This window comes from Petromyzon marinus, chromosome 17 (assembly GCF_048934315.1).
Source record: "Petromyzon marinus isolate PM22_M1 ecotype Great Lakes invasive population chromosome 17, UKy_Petmar_22M1.pri1.0, whole genome shotgun sequence".
In the NCBI taxonomy this organism is placed as follows: Eukaryota; Metazoa; Chordata; class Hyperoartia; order Petromyzontiformes; family Petromyzontidae; genus Petromyzon; species Petromyzon marinus.
In genome coordinates this window covers 12902717-12924796 of record NC_133683.1, presented here as the reverse complement: position 1 = coordinate 12924796, position 22080 = coordinate 12902717, and the positions used below count along the sequence as shown (strand labels likewise).

The 22080-nt window shown below is 41.2% G+C and overlaps 1 long non-coding RNA gene across 2 annotated transcripts in view; it reads left to right on the top strand.

Annotated features, from left to right (window-relative positions):
- The window catches only part of LOC116943321 (uncharacterized), a 47933-nt gene extending 29226 nt beyond the window's left edge, over positions 1–18707 (top strand). For both annotated transcript variants that reach the window (XR_012941911.1, XR_012941910.1), the window contains exons 4-6: positions 794–1005; positions 2794–2898; positions 6064–18707. This is a non-coding gene — a long non-coding RNA (uncharacterized LOC116943321). The remainder of the gene's footprint in view (positions 1–793; positions 1006–2793; positions 2899–6063) is intronic.
- The last annotated feature ends 3373 nt before the right edge of the window (positions 18708–22080 follow it).

Below are 22080 nucleotides of genomic sequence, written 5' to 3'. Positions count from 1 at the left end.
TGGAGGGGGTGGTGGAGGGGGGGGGGCTTTTAGTGCTTGGCTTATGGAGAGTGCCATCACCTCTCTCTCCATGTTACTTCTCACCAACAAGAGTCATGGGAGAGTAAATTTAAGCCCATCAATTTTTGTGGCATAGGTTTTAAATGTTTATTTTATTATTTTATAATCAAATATCTAAAAGTTTCTGCTTTGGAGGCAGGCGCGTTCCTTTGTGCATTAGTGCGCATCTGTGTTCTCACTGTTTTTCGAGAAATAATTGTATTGCTCTTATCTCCTTGGCGCTTTCCATTGGCATCAGGCTTTTGAACTTGTAATGAAAGTACAAGGGCTTATTTAATGATTGACATATATGTTGTTATTATTATGAATAGATGGAAACACATATTACAAACGAGGGTTAAATCTCACCAACTGGGTCAATACTTATTCCCAAATGGCCCCACCCTCCACATGTCAGCTTTGGCCCCTCCCTCTGATGGCCCTGGCCCCTCCCCCCCAATTTGCCCCGCCCCCTCCAACATCAATTTCAGTCTCGTGGTTGGGCCACAGGCTCCTAGCTCCTGGCAGTCGGAGTGAGCCTTCCCGACTGTCCTACAAAAATAAAACTCAAGCGCCTGCTAAGACTGACGCGAGATTGTCGCAGACAAGGGACGCGTTCGTTAGGGTGCAGCGCTCTGCGTTTAAATCGTCCACCAGGCAGCAGGCCACTAAGAGCAATTAGCATGATTGAAAATGTGCAGGCAACATTGAATCAACAAAGATATTGCCCTCCCTCCCTCCCTTCTGCATGCAGGAGACCAGATTGTGTCGGCGACCATTTACTTCAAGGACATGAAGAGGGAGGACGCCATGAGGCTCCTGCAGATGTCAGACAAGTACAAGACTGGCCTGCGACTGCGCCGAGGGTCTGTGGACGGCCTGCTGGCCGACCCCTACGACGCCGATGTCTACTCGCCAACCTTGCGGTCCCCAGACTACAGCTTTCAAGGGCCAAACCTGGGCATGGTAGGAATCACTCCAACGCTGTCCTCTGGACAGTCCGGTCCCTTCACCTGATGAAGGCCACTTGTGTTGTGGCCGAAACGTCGCGATTTTTGTTATTTTATTTTTTTACCTACGTGACTTTACCGAATACGACCAAAGGGTAGGAATCACGAACACAAGTTGCAAATGGGCGGGCAGACATCGACCCCCCCCACCCCCCACAAATCGTACCCCCCCTGAGCAGTGACTCGGCCACTTTAGCTAAATTAGCTTTTGTCTCGCGTGAAAGGCATTGGGTGGCTCGTTCGTAACGCGTGTGCCTCACAGCGGAGCAGTACAACAGCACCTGGGTTTGGTTCCCGACCCCGGACTTGGTATGTTCTACCGCCCTGTGCTGCTTGAGTTTGTTCTCTGGGTTCTCTGATTTTCCTCCCGCAGGTAACAACAATAACAACAACAAAAACGTAACATGTTACCGGTATTGGCCAAAACATCCCCATGCTGCAAATGTTCCCTTGCAGCAGACGACGCATTTGAGATTTACACAGAGCAACGTCATCTCCTGCGAAAAAAAAACTTGCCAGGACCCTTCCTTCTAAAAGGAGTTTTGAGGCTTAACTGGTAAACAAGTGTAAATAAATACACAAACGTGCTAAGTCATTTCCTACAACCCTAAGGGGGGCTGGGTGTGGTCGCTTATGTAGCCAGCATGGCCTTAATGTAATGAATCACACGTATAGTTATGAATGGAGTTAATGATGACCATGGATTGGACCCATAGACACATGTGATTGCACAGTAGACCACGCCCACCAGTGGAGTAATCAATTCAGGGTACAGTGCATCTATCAGATTCAGATGTACGCTGTACAAGGATTGAGCAATGAGATGTTGTGTAATGTGGGGTCGATTGGTGTACATCTGGTCATAATTACAGGTGCACAAATGCTCCTCGGAAGAACACTTTGAAATAAAGATTTGCCATTCAACAACCCTCTGGTGTGCCTCGGTGGTAGAGTCACTCGATCCTCAAGAGGAGGGCAGAACAAAAAGCAGAGTATCCACTCATTGTCTCCAAACTTGTCTATTATTGTTGTCTTTATTAACCGGCCTGTCCCCTTGTTACGATCACAGGAGAGGGATAGGGCGAGCCGGTCACACTTGCATACCCTGTTGTGTTAACAGAGTTCTGCCAAGAGCATAAGCAAAGTGTAGAGGACTGGTGGATAATTTCATGGAAAAGTGACGTACCATGAAAAGGTTATGCTGAAAAATGTATACCATTTAAGTAACAGGCCCTAGCCAAAATCTTAGCCTTGACACCAGCCCATTATTATTTCCTTCGTACAATAATGCAATTATTTAGCTAAAGTCTTCAGAAAGTGCTCATGGCCACAAAGTGAGACCACAGAATCTTAGTTACACTCATGAATTATTCTATATATACGTCTGACCTCTGTGATTGCCAACAAGGGTTTTGCCACCAAGTACTAAGTCATGTTTTGCAGAGGGGTCAAATACTTACTTCCTTCATTAAAATGCAAATCAATTTATAACATATTTGACATGCGTTTTTCTGGATTTTTTTGTTGTTATTCTGTCTCTCACTGTTCAAATAAACCTACCATTAAAATTATAGACTGATAATTTCTTTGTCAGTGGGCAAATGTACAAAATCAGCAGGGGATCAATTACTTTTTTCCCTCACTATAGATATATCCGTGGGAAACATTGACATACCCATTGTTGACAGAGCTGGCCTTTCCTTCAATCTCTGCCAATGTGCCCTGTGTTATGTGCTGCATGTAGAGTGAAACAACTGACCAGTGCTACAAAAGAATCTTCAACAAGAAGATCAAGCCGCGGCTTTCTGCCTCTGCGGAGACTCTGGATGTCACAACAGACTCCTATGAGGTGACTATGTATTCTTATATAGTCCTCTACAAAATAGCAGGTCTTTGACTAAAACTCCTAACCCACCCTGTCTGAACGTGAGCTGTCTTCTGCATTTCACTTCATACCATTTATTTGTTTCTGCCTTTTGGCCTCTTTCTCTGATATTCATCATTTTAAATACTTCCTTCATCAAGCTTTAGCTCCGAGAATGTGTCCAATTCTAATTCGATTTCTGTCCTATTGAAGTTTCTCTAGAAACTTCCACGTTACTCTTTATCTCCGTCCACATGATTTACTGCATTCCATGCCACAACCCTCATTTCAAGATTGTACAGGCATCTAGTGTCTTTCTTTCCCAGTCCCAGTTTCTGCTGCATGCAACACTACACCCCACATGTTAGCATCATCACTTGACACTTCTTCAACTCTCCGCTAAGTCGCCACGGTGATAACTACCTCGCCTGGTAAACAGGGGTTCATGGATTTGATCCCAACCCTGGCGCCTGCTGTATTTTTGAAGTTTGCATGTTTTCCCTATGGTCGCATGGATTTTTCTCCGATCCCTCCAGTTTTTCCCTCCACATTTTGAAAGGTGCATTGAGAGTATTTGGCTGCTATAAATTTCTATGTGATAAGCCACTTGGTTGGGCTATCATTTGTGGCCAGGTCGCATCTGACAAAAGAGCTTTATAGCTCAGTGGGCCTTACCTGGTAAAATAAATAAAAAGTGTCATAGTTTATCATCTTGGTTCTTTCGGTAAAGTCACGTAGAAGGGAAATAATAAAATAATAAAAATAAAACATAATAAAATAAAATTCTCTCGACGTTTCGGCCACAACGCAAGTAGCCTTCCTCAGGTGAAGAAACAGAACTCTCGGAAAGACGGCGCTCCAATGAACACTGCTAAGCTTGGCAGCGTTTTTGCAGTTACGAAAGCTTTAAATGTCATAGTTTAATTTGTCTTTTTAGCAGAATTCTAACACTTGTGAGACAAGGTCATAAAGAAGGCTCTCCTTGGTGTAGGCCAATCAGTTTAAAGGACAATGCATACATAATCAGAGTATTTTTGTTTGCATGTTTTGCCACACGTATGTGTGGTTAATGCAGACTTGATGCCTTGCAATAGGTATCGATTTGGTGTTTAAACATCTTAAGACCTGATTTAAAGCTTTCGTGACTGGAGTAATTCATATTCTTAGCTCTTTCGGTAAAGTCACGTTGAAGGGAAACAATAAAATAATTATATATATAAATATATTGTTTCCCTTCAACGTGACTTTACCGAAAGAGCTAAGAATATCTTAAGACCTGTTTTATTGCCGGAAAGGGGAAAGCCTATTCGCTATGTTTTTATCATTTTGATACTGGCAAAAGGTCCCATAGATATAGTATTCTTCTCTTGCTCAATTCCGCTTTCTCCATGACAGTCATGGCTCTAATGTCCTTCGAGTATCTACCATCGTCTGTCAGAATGTTTCCCAGATACGTACATTGCCTCACTTGTCCTAGCCGCTGTCCGTCCACCGCAGAATTAACTCTGTGTTCACCGTTACGCGTTATTTTTTATACATTTTCTTTCTGTACCGTGCAATGGTTAATTATTTTAAAGCCAACCGTTGTTACAGCACCCAGGAGTGTGACTACATATGTCATGTAATTAAATTGTGCAGAGTAGTTTTTCAGCAATTCATATTTACAAAAAAAAACTAATTATACAGTTAACAATGCTTCAAGAGAAGTATTTAGTATTTGGTTTTTCCTTTACATTTTTTGAGAAATATATATGGCTGGATATCAAATAATATTCTTACATGGAGGGGAGACTGAGATTTTGTTGCTTGTGTAGGAGTGATTGTCACTCACCATGCTACAGCCCCGCAGTTCCACTTACTGTCAGCAGAGTGCAGAGGCGTTACCTCGCCAGGGCAAATGCCATGGGCCAGAGAGAGGCCAACGGCGAATCCTGGTTAACGGATCCTAGGACACATTCCCGGGGCCCCCGGGTGGGGGAGGAACCGGGGGAATGATGTCACCTTCCAGAAGGTTCCAGAAGGAAGGCGTGGTCAGGGCGGAGCCGGCCACGAACGGGTAAATGAGCCAGAGCTCAGAGAGCTCAGAGAGCTCTGGCTCAGTTATCTACACGCCGAAGACAGAAGACCGGGCTGGAGAATAGGACCCTGGACCCCAAGCTCTACAGCCCTTCTAAGGGCTGGAGCTCAGTGAGGACAGTGGTCAAGGGAGAATAGGTCCCTGGCAGACATGACCCTGGACCCCAAGCTCTACAGCCCTTCTAAGGGCTCAGTGAGGCCAGTGGTCAAGGGAGAATAGGTCCCTGGCAGACAGGACCCTGGACCCCAAGCTCTACAGCCCTTCTAAGGGCTGTAGAGCTCAGTGAGGACAGTGGTCAGGACCCAGGGACCAGGTGGTCGGGGTCAGTTAGCCTCCCCTAGGTCCTAGCCGGAGGACGATAGGGAACGGGTGACCAGAGTTAGGTCCCGTATAGTCCGGAGGCCATAGCGCCCAGGTATCGGGGGACCGATATACCCTTCCTGCTAGGGACCCTGTAGTGAAAGACAATAAACAACGTGTGCCTCATAAAGAAGTTTATTCGTCAATATTTACAACGCTACACTTGTGTTGTTTAAAACACGATTGTTAAACATTGATAACAATTCATATGTACATGCCCCCATATAAGCAATCATAAACAGAGTCACTTTATACATATATTTGTGCACTCAAAAACACCCATGATTATAGACATTTCGGTATTTACATATGCTTGCTTGTTCATAATAAAGGTTTTTGGGTTAGATCGCGTTATTTATTAATGTGTCATAACCCTCCACCACCCGACACGGCCAATCAGCAAAAAAGTGTCACGTTGACAAAAGACAAATAGTTCACTACTTTAGCCCACCGGTGTGTTGAAGAGTGAATCCACAACATTTACAGTTTGAATACGACGTTTCGCTGGTAATTACATCCAGCACCATCGGGCAATTCGCCAGAATGGTAAAGCCCTCACTTGCTCTCGGTCTGAAATAGAGCAGCAGGGTGGCGTCATCATTTAACTCATTTCATGCTTGCTTGTGTATCACTTGTTTTTATTCATGTAAGCTATGTTTATAATGCACTTTATACACTTGTTAAAGCGTAAACTGTTTTGTGTTTTGTTTCAGATGGAGGCTCCGGAAGGAAATTACTCAACTTCGCTCTATTTTAAAGGTCCACAGGCACCAAGAAAACGTGGAGAATTTGACGCAACACTTCCAAGCTTTGGGAGCGCCAGTGTTTCTGGTGATGCCACAGGGGACTTCAGAGTGAAGCCAAAGGCAACAAGTTACACACTTGGGCCACATGAAATTACATTCGAAGGGTCAGAGGGTAAATTCAGATCACCCAATGTTGGTATATCTGGACCAAATGTAAAGGGTCCCAATATTGACATGAATAATCCTCGTATGAAAAATGAAGGAACATACTCAACAATTGGATTACCGAAAATGACATTACCAAAATTTGGGTTGTCAGGGTCACAAAAGGTTCAGATGCCACATATTGATTTCAAAGCACCAATGGGAAATGTAAATGTTCCTGCACGAAGAATTGAAGGTCCAGACTTTGATGTTTCAGCACCCAAAATAGGGGGTAACATGAAAATGCCAAAGGCTGATATCAAAGGACCAAACGTTGGATTGGACATTGATGCACCGAATATTGATGTTAACGCACCCGAAGCAAAATTAAAAAAACCCAAACTAACGATGCCAAAATTTAGTTTGTCTGGATCCAAGGTACATGGACCAGATGTTGACGTTGATCTAAAATCACCAAAGGGAAATGTTAATCTGTCTGCTCCGAAGGTAGGGGGAAAGGTTAGTGGGCCTGACTTTGATCTTGATGGCCCTGAAGGAAGTATTAAAGGGACAAAATTGAAAATGCCCAAGTTCAGTTTGTCTGGACCAAAAGTTTCTGGACCAGATCTTGATTTAGACCTCAAAAAGCCAAAGGCAAAAGGAGATATAAATATATCAGCACCTAACATTGAGGGAGGCATCAAAGCACCAAAACTGAATGCTGATTTGGAAGCCCCGGACATTCGAGTAAAAGGCCCCAAAGGCAAGATTAATATGCCAGAATTAAATAAGCCTTCATTTGGTATGTCAAAGCCAAAACTATCAGGGCCAGAGGGTGATTTTGATGTAAATCTTCCAGATGCTAATTTAGATATATCTTCACCAAACTTTGGGGGGAAAATAAAATCACCGAAAGTTGATCTTAAAGCCCCAAAGATGGGATTGGATGTTGATGCACCTGACATTGATATTCACAGTCCTGATGCAAAATTTAAAAAATCAAAATTTTCCATGCCAAAGTTTGGAATGTCCGGTCCGAAGATTCATGGCCCAAACGTAGATGTCGACCTTAAAGCACCGAAGGGAGATCTTGATATTTCTGCCCCAAATATTGGTGGAAATTTTAGTGGACCTAACATTGACCTTGATGGACCAGGAGGGAGCATCAAAGGTCCTCACTTAAAAATGCCAAAATTCAATGTGGCTGGGCCAAAATTGTCTGGGCCAGATGTAGATCTTAAAATGCCAAAGATGAAAGGTGGGCTAGATCTTTCTGCACCACATATTGATGCAAACCTCAAAGCACCAAAAATGAATGCTGATTTGGAAGCTCCAGATATTGATGTCAAAGGTCCAAAGGGCAAGTTTCACATGCCTTCTTTTGGTCTATCAAAGCCAAAGATATCAGGGCCAGATGGTGATTTTGATGTTAATCTGCCAGATGCTGATCTTAACCTATCTGGGCCAAAGATAGGAGGAGGTGTCAAAACACCTAAATTAAATCTCAAGGCACCAAATATTGGATTAGATGTTGATGAACCGAATATTGATCTTCATGGTCCAGATGTAAAGTTGAAGAAGCCGACATTTTCCATGCCAAAGATGTCTGGTCCAAAACTTCATGCCCCAGATCTGGATGTTGATCTTAAAGCACCAAAGGGAGATTTCGATATTTCTGCTCCAAATATTGGTGGAAATTTAAGTGGACCTAACATTGACCTAGATGGACCAGGAGGGAGCATCAAAGGTCCTCACTTAAAAATGCCTAAATTCAATCTGTCTGGTCCAAAATTGTCTGGGCCAGATCTTGATGCAAACCTTAAAATGCCAAAGATGAAGGGAGGCCTAGATATATCTGCACCACACATTGAAGGGGATTTCAAAGGTCCAAAACTAAATGCGGATTTAGATGCCCCTGACATTGATCTCAAAGGTCCCAAAGGCAAGTTTAACATGCCAGATTTAAAGATGCCTTCTTTTGGCATGTCAAAGCCAAAGATATCAGGTCCAGATAGTGACTTTGATGTAAATCTTCCAGATGCAGATTTTAATTTATCAGGACCCAAACTTGGAGGAGGTATAAAAAAACCAAAGGTTGATCTGAAGGCCCCGAATATTGGATTTGATGTGAATGCACCAGATATCGACCTTCATGGTCCTGATTTAAAGTTGAAGAAGCCAACGTTTTCAATGCCCAAGATGTCTGGTCCAAAACTTAATGCCCCAGATCTGGATGTGGACCTTAAAGCACCAAAGGGAGATTTCGATATTTCTGCTCCAAATATTGGTGGAAATGTTAGTGGACCCAACATTGACCTTGACGGACCAGGAGGGAGCATCAAAGGACCTCACTTAAAAATGCCTAAATTCAATCTGTCTGGGCCAAAGTTATCTGGCCCAGACCTTGATGCAAACCTTAAAATGCCAAAGATGAAAGGAGGCCTAGATATATCTGCACCACATTTTGAAGGAGATCTCAAGGCTCCAAAATTAAATGCCGATTTGGATGCTCCTGACATTGATCTCAAAGGTCCAAAAGGCAAGTTTAACATGCCAGATTTGAAGATGCCTTCTTTTGGTATGTCAAAGCCAAAGATATCAGGTCCAGATGGTGACTTTGATGTGAATCTTCCAGATGCAGATTTAAACATTTCTGGACCAAAATTGGGTGGAGGCATTAAAGCTCCAAAATTAAATGCCGATTTGGATGCTCCTGACATTGATCTCAAAGGTCCAAAAGGCAAGTTTAACATGCCAGATTTGAAGATGCCTTCTTTTGGTATGTCAAAGCCAAAGATATCAGGTCCAGATGGTGACTTTGATGTGAATCTTCCAGATGCAGATTTAAACATTTCTGGACCAAAATTGGGTGGAGGCATTAAAGCTCCAAAATTCAATGCCGATTTGGATGCTCCTGACATTGATCTCAAAGGTCCAAAAGGGAAGTTTAACATGCCAGATTTGAAGATGCCTTCTTTTGGCATGTCAAAGCCAAACATATCAGGTCCAGATGGTGACTTTGATGTGAATCTTCCAGATGCAGATTTGAATATATCTGGGCCCAAACTGGGGGGAGGTATAAAAAAACCAAAGGTTGATCTCAAAGCTCCGAATATTGGATTAAATGTTGATGCACCGGATATCGACCTTCATGGTCCCGATTTAAAGTTGAAAAAGCCAACGTTTTCAATGCCCAAGATGTCTGGTCCAAAACTTAATGCCCCAGATCTGGATGTGGACCTTAAAGCACCAAAGGGAGATTTTGATATTTCTGCTCCCAATATTGGTGGAAAATTTAGTGCACCTAACATTGACCTTGATGGACCAGGAGGGAGCATCAAAGGTCCTCACTTAAAAATGCCTAAATTCAATCTGTCTGGGCCAAAGTTATCTGGCCCAGACCTTGATGCAAACCTTAAAACACCAAAGATGAAAGGAGGCCTAGATATATCTGCACCACACTTTGAAGGAGATCTCAAGGCTCCAAAACTGAATGCGGATTTAGATGTCCCTGACATTGATCTCAAAGGACCAAAAGGCAAGTTTAACATGCCAGATTTAAAGATGCCTTCTTTTGGTATGTCAAAGCCAAAAATTTCAGGTCCAGATGGTGATTTTGATGTGAATCTTCCAGATGCAGATTTAAACATTTCCGGGCCAAAATTGGGTGGAGGCATTAAAGCTCCAAAATTCAATGCCGATCTGGATGCCCCTGACATTGATCTCAAAGGTCCAAAAGGCAAGTTTAACATGCCAGATTTAAAGATGCCTTCTTTTGGTATGTCAAAGCCAAAGATATCAGGTCCAGATGGTGACTTTGATGTGAATCTTCCAGATGCAGATTTAAACATTTCCGGGCCAAAATTGGGTGGAGGCATTAAAGCTCCAAAATTCAATGCCGATCTGGATGCCCCTGACATTGATCTCAAAGGTCCAAAAGGCAAATTTAACATGCCAGATTTAAAGATGCCTTCTTTTGGTATGTCAAAGCCAAAGATATCAGGTCCAGATGGTGACTTTGATGTGAATCTTCCAGATGCAGATTTAAATATTTCCGGACCAAAATTGGGTGGAGGCATTAAAGCTCCAAAATTCAATGCCGATCTGGATGCCCCTGACATTGATCTCAAAGGACCAAAAGGCAAGTTTAACATGCCAGATTTAAAGATGCCTTCTTTTGGTATGTCAAAGCCAAAGATATCAGGTCCAGATGGTGACTTTGATGTGAATCTTCCAGATGCAGATTTAAACATTTCCGGACCAAAATTGGGTGGAGGCATTAAAGGTCCAAAATTCAATGCCGATGTGGATGCTCCTGACATTGATCTCAAAGGTCCAAAAGGCAAGTTTAACGTGCCAGATTTGAAGATGCCTTCATTTGGTATGTCAAAGCCAAAGATATCAGGTCCAGATGGTGACTTTGATGTGAATCTTCCAGATGCAGATTTAAATATTTCCGGACCAAAATTGGGTGGAGGCATTAAAGCTCCAAAATTCAATGCCGATCTGGATGCTCCTGACATTGATCTCAAAGGTCCAAAAGGCAAGTTTAACATGCCAGATTTGAAGATGCCTTCTTTTGGTATGTCAAAGCCAAACATATCAGGTCCAGATGGTGATTTTGATGTGAATCTTCCAGATGCAGATTTGAATATATCTGGGCCCAAACTGGGGGGAGGTATCAAAACACCAAAGGTTGATCTCAAGGCTCCGAATATTGATCTTGAAGGTCCAGATATAAATTTAAAGAAACCCAAGTTTTCAATGCCCAAGATCTCTGGTCCCAAACTGCATGCCCCAAATCTTGACGTTGACCTCAAAGCGCCTAAAGGAGATATTGATATTTCTGCTCCAAATATAGGTGGAAAAATTAGTGGACCTAACATTGACCTTGATGCACCAGGAGGGAACATCAAAGGACCTCACTTAAAAATGCCTAAATTCAATCTGTCTGGGCCAAAGTTATCTGGCCCAGACCTTGATGCAAACCTTAAAATGCCAAAGATGAAAGGAGGCCTAGATATATCTGCACCACATTTTGAAGGAGATCTCAAGGCTCCAAAATTAAATGCCGATTTGGATGCTCCTGACATTGATCTCAAAGGTCCAAAAGGCAAATTTAACATGCCAGATTTGAAGATGCCTTCTTTTGGTATGTCAAAGCCAAAGATTTCAGGTCCAGATGGTGATTTTGATGTGAATCTTCCAGATGCAGATTTAAACATTTCTGGACCAAAATTGGGTGGAGGCATTAAAGCCCCAAAATTCAATGCTGATTTGGATGCTCCTGACATTGATCTCAAAGGTCCAAAAGGCAAATTTAATATGCCAGATTTGAAGATGCCTTCTTTTGGTATGTCAAAGCCAAAGATTTCAGGTCCAGATGGTGATTTTGATGTTAATCTTCCAGATGCAGATTTGAATATATCTGGGCCCAAACTGGGAGGAGGTATCAAAACACCAAAGGTTGATCTCAAGGCTCCGAATATTGATCTTGAAGGTCCGGATATAAATTTAAATAAACCAAAGTTTTCAATGCCCAAGATCTCTGGTCCCAAACTGCATGCCCCAAATCTTGACGTTGACCTCAAAGCACCTAAAGGAGATATTGATATTTCTGCTCCAAATATAGGTGGAAAAATTAGTGGACCTAACATTGACCTTGATGCACCAGGAGGGAACATCAAAGGACCTCACTTAAAAATGCCTAAATTCAATATGTCAGGACCAAAATTATCTGGCCCAAATCTTGATGTGGATCTTAAAATGCCAAAGATGAAAGGGGGCCTAGATATTTCTGCCCCACGTATTGAAGGAGATCTCAAAGCACCAAAATTAAATGCTGATTTGGAGGCTCCAGATATTGATGTAAAAGGTCCTAAAGGCAAGTTTCATATGCCTTCTTTTGGTATATCAAAGCCAAAATTGTCAGGACCAGATGGAGACTTTGATGTAAATCTTCCAGATGCAGATTTAAACATTTCTGGACCAAAATTGGGTGGAGGCATTAAAGCTCCAAAATTCAATGCCAATTTGGATGCTCCTGACATTGATCTCAAAGGTCCAAAAGGCAAGTTTAACATGCCAGATTTGAAGATGCCTTCTTTTGGTATGTCAAAGCCAAACATATCAGGTCCAGATGGTGATTTTGATGTGAATCTTCCAGATGCAGATTTGAATATATCTGGGCCCAAATTAGGGGGAGGTATCAAAACACCAAAGGTTGATCTCAAGGCTCCCAATATTGATCTTGATGGTCCAGATATAAACTTAAAGAAGCCAAAATTTTCAATGCCCAAGATCTCTGGTCCCAAACTGCATGCCCCAAATCTTGACGTTGACCTCAAAGCACCTAAAGGAGATATTTCTGCTCCTAATATAGGTGGAAAAATTAGCGGACCTAACATTGATCTTGATGCACCAGGAGGAAACATCAAAGGACCTCACTTAAAAATGCCTAAATTCAATATGTCTGGGCCAAAATTATCTGGGCCAGATGTAGATCTTAAAATGCCAAAGATAAAAGGTGGGCTAGATCTTTCTGCACCACATATTGATGCAAACCTCAAAGCACCAAAACTGAATGCTGATTTGGAAGCTCCAGATATTGATGTCAAAGGTCCAAAGGGCAAGTTTCACATGCCTTCTTTTGGTATATCAAAGCCAAAGATATCAGGGCCAGATGGTGATTTTGATGTTAATCTGCCAGATGCTGATCTTAACCTATCTGGTCCAAAGATAGGAGGAAGAGTTGACATGCCAAAAGTGGACCTTAAAGGACCAAATATTGGAATTAAACAACCAAAAGTCAACATTGATAGTCCTAACCTGTCATTAGAAGGGCCTGATATTAAAACTAAGTCACCAAAATTCAAATTGCCAAAGTTTGGTACTGCTGGTAAGAAAATATCTGTTCCAGATCTTAATGTTGATCTGAACACACCTAATATTAAAGGAGCAGCAAGTATTCCTGATGTGAACATTGAAGGGGGTTTGAAGACACCTAAAACTCCTGCACTTGATATTAATATGGAGTCTCCAAACATCGATATTACTGGTCCTCACGGAACATTGAAAAAATCTAAATTTAAGTTTCCCAAAGTTGGTTTCTCAGGATCAAAAGCAAAAGCTCCCACAGCAGACTTGGATATGCCTAATCCTAATTTGGATATGAAAATGCCTAATATGAAAGGAAATATTGACCTGAAGTCTCCGAATGTTGATTTTAAGGCCCCAGACATTGGATTGGATGCCAATGCACCAGACTTTGACATTCAAGGTCCAGATCTAAAATTAAAAAAACCTAAAATATCCATGCCAAAGTTTGGAATCTCTGGACCAAAGCTTCATGGTCCAGATTTTGATGTGGACCTGAAAGCACCAAAAGGAAATTTCGATGTTTCAACTCCAAAAATTGGTGGAAAACTTAGTGGACCTAACCTTGACCTTGATGGACCAGAAGCAGGCATTAAAGGACCTAACTTAAAGATGCCAACATTCAATATGTCTGGGCCAAAATTATCTGGACCAGATCTTGATGCAAATCTGAAAATGCCAAAGGTGAAAGGTGGCCTAGATATATCTGGACCACACTTTGAAGGAGACCTCAAAGCACCAAAGGTCAATGCCAATTTCGATGCCCCTGATGTTGATCTCAAAGGTCCAAAAGGCAAGTTTCACATGCCTTCTTTTGGTATGTCAAAGCCAAAGATATCAGGCCCAGATGGTGATTTTGATGTGGGTCTTCCAGATGCAGATTTAAACATTTCTGGCCCAAAACTGGGAGGAGGCATGAAAGCACCAAAGGTCAATGCCAATTTCGATGCCCCTGATGTTGATCTCAAAGGACCGAAAGGCAAGTTTCACATGCCTTCTTTTGGTATGTCAAAGCCAAAGATATCAGGCCCAGATGGTGATTTTGATGCGGATCTTCCAGATGCAGATTTAAACATTTCTGGCCCAAAACTGGGAGGAGACCTCAAAGCACCAAAGGTCAATGCCAATTTCGATGCCCCTGATGTTGATCTCAAAGGACCGAAAGGCAAGTTTCACATGCCTTCTTTTGGTATGTCAAAGCCAAAGATATCAGGCCCAGATGGTGATTTTGATGCAGATCTTCCAGATGCAGATTTAAACATTTCTGGCCCAAAACTGGGAGGAGACCTCAAAGCACCAAAGGTCAATGCCAATTTCGATGCCCCTGATGTTGATCTCAAAGGACCGAAAGGCAAGTTTCACATGCCTTCTTTCGGTATTTCAAAGCCAAAAATATCAGGCCCTGATGGTGATTTTGATGTGGGTCTTCCAGATGCAGATTTAAACATTTCTGGCCCAAAACTGGGAGGAGGCATGAAAGCACCAAAGGTCAATGCCAATTTCGATGCCCCTGATGTTGATCTCAAAGGACCGAAAGGCAAGTTTCACATGCCTTCTTTTGGTATGTCAAAGCCAAAGATATCAGGCCCAGATGGTGATTTTGATGCGGATCTTCCAGATGCAGATTTAAACATTTCTGGCCCAAAACTGGGAGGAGGCATGAAAGCACCAAAGGTCAATGCCAATTTCGATGCCCCTGATGTTGATCTCAAAGGACCGAAAGGCAAGTTTCACATGCCTTCTTTTGGTATGTCAAAGCCAAAGATGTCAGGCCCAGATGGTGATTTTGATGCGGATCTTCCAGATGCAGATTTAAACATTTCTGGCCCAAAACTGGGAGGAGGCATGAAAGCACCAAAGGTCAATGCCAATTTCGATGCCCCTGATGTTGATCTCAAAGGACCGAAAGGCAAGTTTCACATGCCTTCTTTTGGTATGTCAAAGCCAAAGATATCAGGCCCAGATGGTGATTTTGATGCGGATCTTCCAGATGCAGATTTAAACATTTCTGGCTCAAAACTGGGTGGAGGCATGAAAGCACCAAAGGTCAATGCCAATTTCGATGCCCCTGATGTTGATCTCAAAGGACCGAAAGGCAAGTTTCACATGCCTTCTTTTGGTATGTCAAAGCCAAAGATATCAGGCCCAGATGGTGATTTTGATGTGGATCTTCCTGATGCAGATTTAAATATATCGGGGCCAAAACTGGGAGGAGGCATGAAAGCTCCAAAACTCAATTCCAATTTGGATACCCCTGACGTTCATCTTAAAGGTCCAAATATTGGTGGTAATATTAGTGGACCTAATATTGACTTTGATGGACCAGGAGGAAACATGAAAGTACCTCATTTAAAGATGCCCAAATTTAACGTATCTTTACCAAAAGCATCTGGACCAGATTTTGATGCTGATTTTGATGCTGAATCCCCAAACGTTAATCTCAAAGGTCCAAAAGTTAAAACTAACATGCCAAATTTAAAGACGCCTTCTTTTGATGCAGATGCGAATGTACCAAATATGGGAGGACGTTTGAATTATTCTGGACCAAATATGGAAGGTGATTTGCATGCACCAGATATTAATTTCAGAGCACCAAAAGGAAGTATTGACCTTGATACTGACCTCGATGTTAAAGGACCAAAGGGTCACTTTAAGGGCCCCGACATGAAAACACCTACATTTGGGTTTTCTGGACCTAAAATCAGAACTCCTGAAGCAAATATTGACCTAGATGGTTCTTCTCCACAAGTAAAGGGAAATTACTCTTCCCCAGGTGTGAATTTTAGAGGGCCAAAAGTTAATGCAGATCTTGGGGAATTAGATCATAGTGACTTATCTTTGAAATCACCAAATGTCCAATCAGGATTTTCATCAAAAGGCTCTTATACCATTGCTGGACATGGTGCTGAAATTTCTGGTGATCCAAAATTACATGGACGTTCTGGCACTCTTGACCTTCATGTGCAAGATGATGAAGCAGACCTTGCTGGCAAGAAGAGTAAGCATAAGTTCAAACTCCCAGGGTTTTCTGTGGGTCCCTCAAAGAAGAAAGGGTTCGCAAACATTTCTGGGGATGCTGACGCATCTGGCAAGCTTAAACTCAGCTCCCCTGACGTGCGAATGTCTTCTGGCTCACAAGACGATCTGGACACGGGAACAGGAATTAAGATCGGACTACCAAAAATTGGCTTTTCATAACTTAGAAGGCGCAATACTGAAAACTGTAAATAAAACCAAATACTTGGATTGGTCATCCTTCTTTGATATCTTTTTCATACACTTTTTTTTATACAGTAGTTTTAACATGGCAATTGGAATTATCATGCCTGACACACCTGATCTGTTAACTTGTTTTGTCACCAGTCAAGGCCCACAACAAATGAATAGTCGATTAATTTATCTGACCTGTGTTAAAGAAATAAAGTAAGTTAACATATTTGAAGGTGAAAATATTTAAGATTTCCTGTTTCATAATGCTCGTAACTAATTGTTAACCATTTTTGTATTCTATTTTAACATTAATGAGCTTCCGCATCTTCTGTATTCAACCGTTTGTGAGAACCAAATGTGTCATTTAGCACGTGATGTTAGACCCCCTAAACATTGCCAATCTATCAGATAACAATAATTGAGGTTGATGGATTTTATTTCAAAAGCACATGTAATAACTGCAATTAAAAGAAAAAAAGTAACAAAGTAAAGAAATTTGTAATATATGTAGACCCCAAAAACAGTGATCAAAACTGTCTCTTGGTGTAAGTGTCCTGTGGACCTATCTTACATCTACAGAAACATCCAATGTACTATCAGTAACCATATTCTGTAACGAAGTAAAATATATATAATGAACGGATACTTGTGTGACCACCACTGTGGTGGAGTTGTATATATAAATTGCTATTTTATTATGGTGTACTAATCCACGATTATACACATCACAGTTATAATGTGTATATGACAAAGTTACGTTTGACGCAATACTGTACGGTAACCATCGCATATCTGACTCGCTCGGGCCTAAGATACAGGTGGATAATGTCAAAAGGTCAGATATGTAAACATCTATAGAAAAATTACATCTACACCACCATGCACAAAAGACTGCGACTGAGTGGTTGCAGTTAATTTGTAGGGTCGGATATGTGACAGTCGGACATGTGACGTAATGTACTTGTTTATTTGAACAAACATCCAACCCTCCCCCCTTTGCAGCCCATGTGCTTTGGAAAAACACAACCATCTTGCGACTGTCTAAACTGCATTATAATTTAAAAACAAATTGGCTGCTTAGCATGTCATGCATGTTAGAATACATTCTTTATTTTTGGTACTGTTGATGAGTTTTGCCGTTTCATATTTTGTATATAAAGCTAAGGCAGCAGTTTTCACGTTTATTTTAATCACTAGGCAATGTGTGTGGTCACTGAAACTTGAGATTTTACACCTGTTGAAACACTTGTCCGAAATATATATATATTTTTTAAAAACCCAAGCAGAATTTATCCACTTCCATACTGATCTAGCTGAATTAAAAATGAATTTTTACAAATCTGGTGTACTTTAATGGTTCGATATTCAGGTGTATAAATTGACACGATCATATTGCGTGGATATTGGGAGTATAAATGTTTAAGCAAATGTACTGTTTCAGCAATGGTGCACGTCATAACATTTGTGCATATTAATACATCAGAATAGTGCATTTTTAGGCTTGCAAAATCTACCACTTTACCTGCATTTAATTAACCTGAAATACACGAGTTACAATTTATTGAAATGTTCAATTTCCATGAACATACACAAATGCCATACCAATATAGGATAATAGCCATGGAAATAACGCAATATCACATCAATCGTGGACCTCTCTCCTGGATCTGCCGTCAATAAGGTTCCTTTATTTTGATTGCACTGCGTGGTGGAGTTTAATGTTTGTACTACGTTCTCTCAAAATAAGCATTTTTGTATTGGTACAACGAGAGTACTGTCCCAATAAACACGAAACACTGGGCCAACGTTGGATTGTGGTTGAAACTGTCATTCCAATGTTGCCCCAACGTTGCCCCAACGTTGCTCTAACGTTGTTCAAACGTGCCATGTTTATTGGGTACTTTATTGCAGAGTATCACTGAAGTGGCCGTACAATTAACCATATTTTATTTGCTTTGCATAAAGCACACGATTGTTATAGTTTTGCTGACACATTGTATATTTTATAACATGTTTAATTACGCACTTTTTATATGCATTTAGGCTTATTTTAAAAATGTTTGTGCCTGCTTTTAAAGTATTAGTTTCAGTCATTTAATTGTAATTGTGTTTTAACATAATGTTCACCTGGTTGTTTGCGTACCGTACTAGTATGCCATTATGTACTATATTTTGGTGTCTAGCACAGTTCATAGCATATATTTTTATTGCAGCAGAGGGAAGTTAGTATCACAAACATAGTTGGGATGAGGCAGAGGAATGGCAGGAATAGTTTTTTTGCGTGAGAAAAATAAAATGGGTGCCTTGTAAAATGTGTAAATACAGATAAATGACAATGCCTGTCTTTATATGGATTTATACAATAAATACTTAATTCCTAATGTGTGTGTCATCATGTAATGTTTTGTTTGCGTATGGGGTGAATGAGAAAATTCACCAAGGATGACCACGACAGAGAATGGCATGATGAGATCAGTATATGTGCAAGTGTTTGGGATAGAATGTAGCATTTCATATCGAAACAATTATTGGTAAGGAAAGATGTAACCAAGACGATACTTCTCTAACCATAGTGTTTTCATCGCCGGACATTAACAATGGATAATTCCCACTGGTCCACAAGTTGTCGCCTTTTTTAATCCCTATCAGGAATAAAAAAAAAATATTGACAGGAATTAAAAAGGACTCATGATTGGTTGTCGAAACGTCCGAAGATGAAACGATAAGATTGGTTGCAGATGTGTCATCTTGGTGACATCTTTCCCCAGTAAACACGAAGATATCTGGCCCACGTGGGTTGACGTTGGAACGAACGCTGGCCCCAAGAGTTGCATTTTTACTGGGTCCTTACCCATAATTGCTGAGATATTAAGTCTTTAATCCCCGACTGTGATCATGAATGTTTTTAATGGGGTATTTGAAGGATCAAATTCCGAATGTACATTGGTTCGTGTTAACATTTGTAATGTAAATTCACGTAGAAGGGAAACAATAAAATAATAAATTGTATTGTTTTATATGTTTTATTATTTTATTGTTTCCCTTTTACGTGACTTTACCGAAAGAACCAAGAATATTTGTAATGTAGATTACCCACGTTAACATCCACGTTGTACATCAACTCTTGTCAACAGTCCCATTGTTTAGAAGCCACTGCCATTGTACGTTTAATGCCTCAATTGTGGTTTAAAATAAAATTAAGTGAGAGCAGGTAAATGGCAGTTTGGAGTGGAAGATGAGTTTGAGGGGGGCTGGGGAGGCAGGGGTGATGGGGGACAGGTATTTACAACGTTGGGCCAACGTTGGTGTAGCACTTGGGAACTCTTAAGAGTTCCGTGGCTGTATATTTAATTGGTTTAAAGATACATGGTGTACCAGTGAACCCGGGTGTCGGGCATGCACTCAACGATGGACTTGGAGACTTGGCCCAGGTCGGTTCCACTTTATTCTGAAACTCCAACTTGAAACGTGTGATCAAGAAGCGTCAGTCCACGTGGTGCGGAAGCGTGCGTCTGCCCTTCTCGGTTCCCAACTGGTAATGATTCGTTCCCATAAAGATACAACGTGAAGAACATTCAACAATATTGATGCATTTAACGTATTGACTTCTCAGCGATAACCCACAATCATGACCGCCCCTGCAAATTGGATAAACGCTTTAACATGAACTGAATACACCCATCAGCTAAACAATCTGAATCATTTATAGTAGCACGAACCATTATATAGCAAACATGCTAAATCAATATTTACTGTGCTGTTCTTGACTCATTCAAGAAGTTAATCGAGTACAAGTCACTTTTAACAGAATAAACAACATACACTACCTCATGTCTGGTCTCATTTATTTAATATAATGATACTTTTTACTATTCTTCGGTTCTTTCGGTAAAGTCACGTAGATTATAAAAGAAAAACATAAAGGGAAAAAAATATATGAAAAATAAATAAATAAATAAACTGGTGAGCGTATTGTCAGTCTATGATGTAGACTGTAGCAATGATTATTAAACTGATTGAGCGTACTGGCAGTCTGTAATGTAGACTGTAGCCTGGTTCTAACCTGAATAAAATAAAAACAAAAACCACGACGTTTCGATCGCAACACAAGTGGTCGTCATTAGGAAAAAGGGGGATTAACCTCTAAAGGCAAACTGTTTATAAGGTTGAGAGATTGCGTAGCCCAAGTGTGTCAGCAGCATGGGCGGGGCAGCTAATGTTATTGTAGGAAACAACTAAGCAGTTAGTGGGTCTCCACCAAAAGGGCCTCCAGGCAATCATTGCACCTTGCTCCACACACCCACACTGCTGACGGTGGAGGTTGACAAGAAAACACAAATCAAGTCATGACCCAAAGTGGTTGATGACATCTTTCCAATGATTGCTGAGTTTATAACCATCCTCTCGGTTAAAATTGTGTCTGTGCCTGTAAATATGGATGGCTTCATGAACGAATCTTTGTTGATAGCCAGTAGGCTTACAAAGTACCATCGTCTTAGAGAAATCAATTTCGTGTGCGCCAGCTGCATTAAAATAGTGATTGGCCACGGCAGAAGTATTGGTCCTACCGTGTTTCAAATCTGCCTTATGTTCACGAACCCGGTCCGAGACATGTCGCTTAGTTTCCCAATGTAACTGCAGATACAGCTTAGTTTGTAGACGCCGGGATATTGCATGTCAGGAATCTTGCCCTTCACGGATGGGATCAGATCACGAATTTTATGTATTTTGTTAAATCGGACCTTGATCTTGTGTTTGTTGAGCCATCAGGTCTCTTTTAATAGTTAACCGCCTCTACGGGGAGGGTTTCCACACAACTATTAAAAGAGACCTGATGGCTTAATTGGACACTCTGTCTACAGGAAAGCCACCCATTTTTTTACTATTATTTTTTTCTATCTACGTGCTTTACCGAAAGACCCAAATTATATACATTAGTGTTTTTGATTGTTTATTTTATTGTTATTATTTTTATTTTTATTCACTTTATTTTTATTATTGTTTTTGCTATGTGACTTTACCGAAAGAACCAAAGAATATGAATTCCTGCAGTCACGAAAGTTGTAAGTCAAAATGTATACTTTTTACTGTCACTGCATAATTGTTAAAACAACATGATGCGTAATAATTGTTTCTGGTCTCGGGATGTCATTTATTACACCCTGATGCGAATTTGTTATGCAGCAGGGCCTTCTTTCAGACCCCTACTTGACACTGTCTGCCGATCATGACAGCTCCAACCACAAGCCAACGTTAGAATGTTTGCTGGGTGGGTGGTGTGGGGCTTAATTCATCATTGCATATGTCTGCAATGGATGATGATGGTGGTGAGAGTGATTGAAATGATGATGGTAATGATGGTGGATGATCGTGGTCATTTTTTTTGTGTTTAGTTTGTTGTCCTTCCCCCGCACCTCCGATTTGCACGGTTGGCTATGTACGGTGCCTGGATGAATCATATATATTTTACATAATATACATTTGCATACAATTCCACAGTGCGTGATCCAATCTTGATTCAACCATGGGTGCTTCCCACGTGAGCAAAACATCCATTAGTTTTAATGACGTTCTAACAGGGACGCTGGCAGGGATCATTTTTGTTTAGTGCAATTAATATTTTTCTTTACTCGGTTTTTAATCTACGCTTTTAATCTACGCTTCGGCTATGGCTTAGCTAAGCATCGCTGATTTGTAGCCAGAGAGAGCCAGAGTAGCCGCTGAATAGCATTGCAGATGTCTACGTCTGGCATG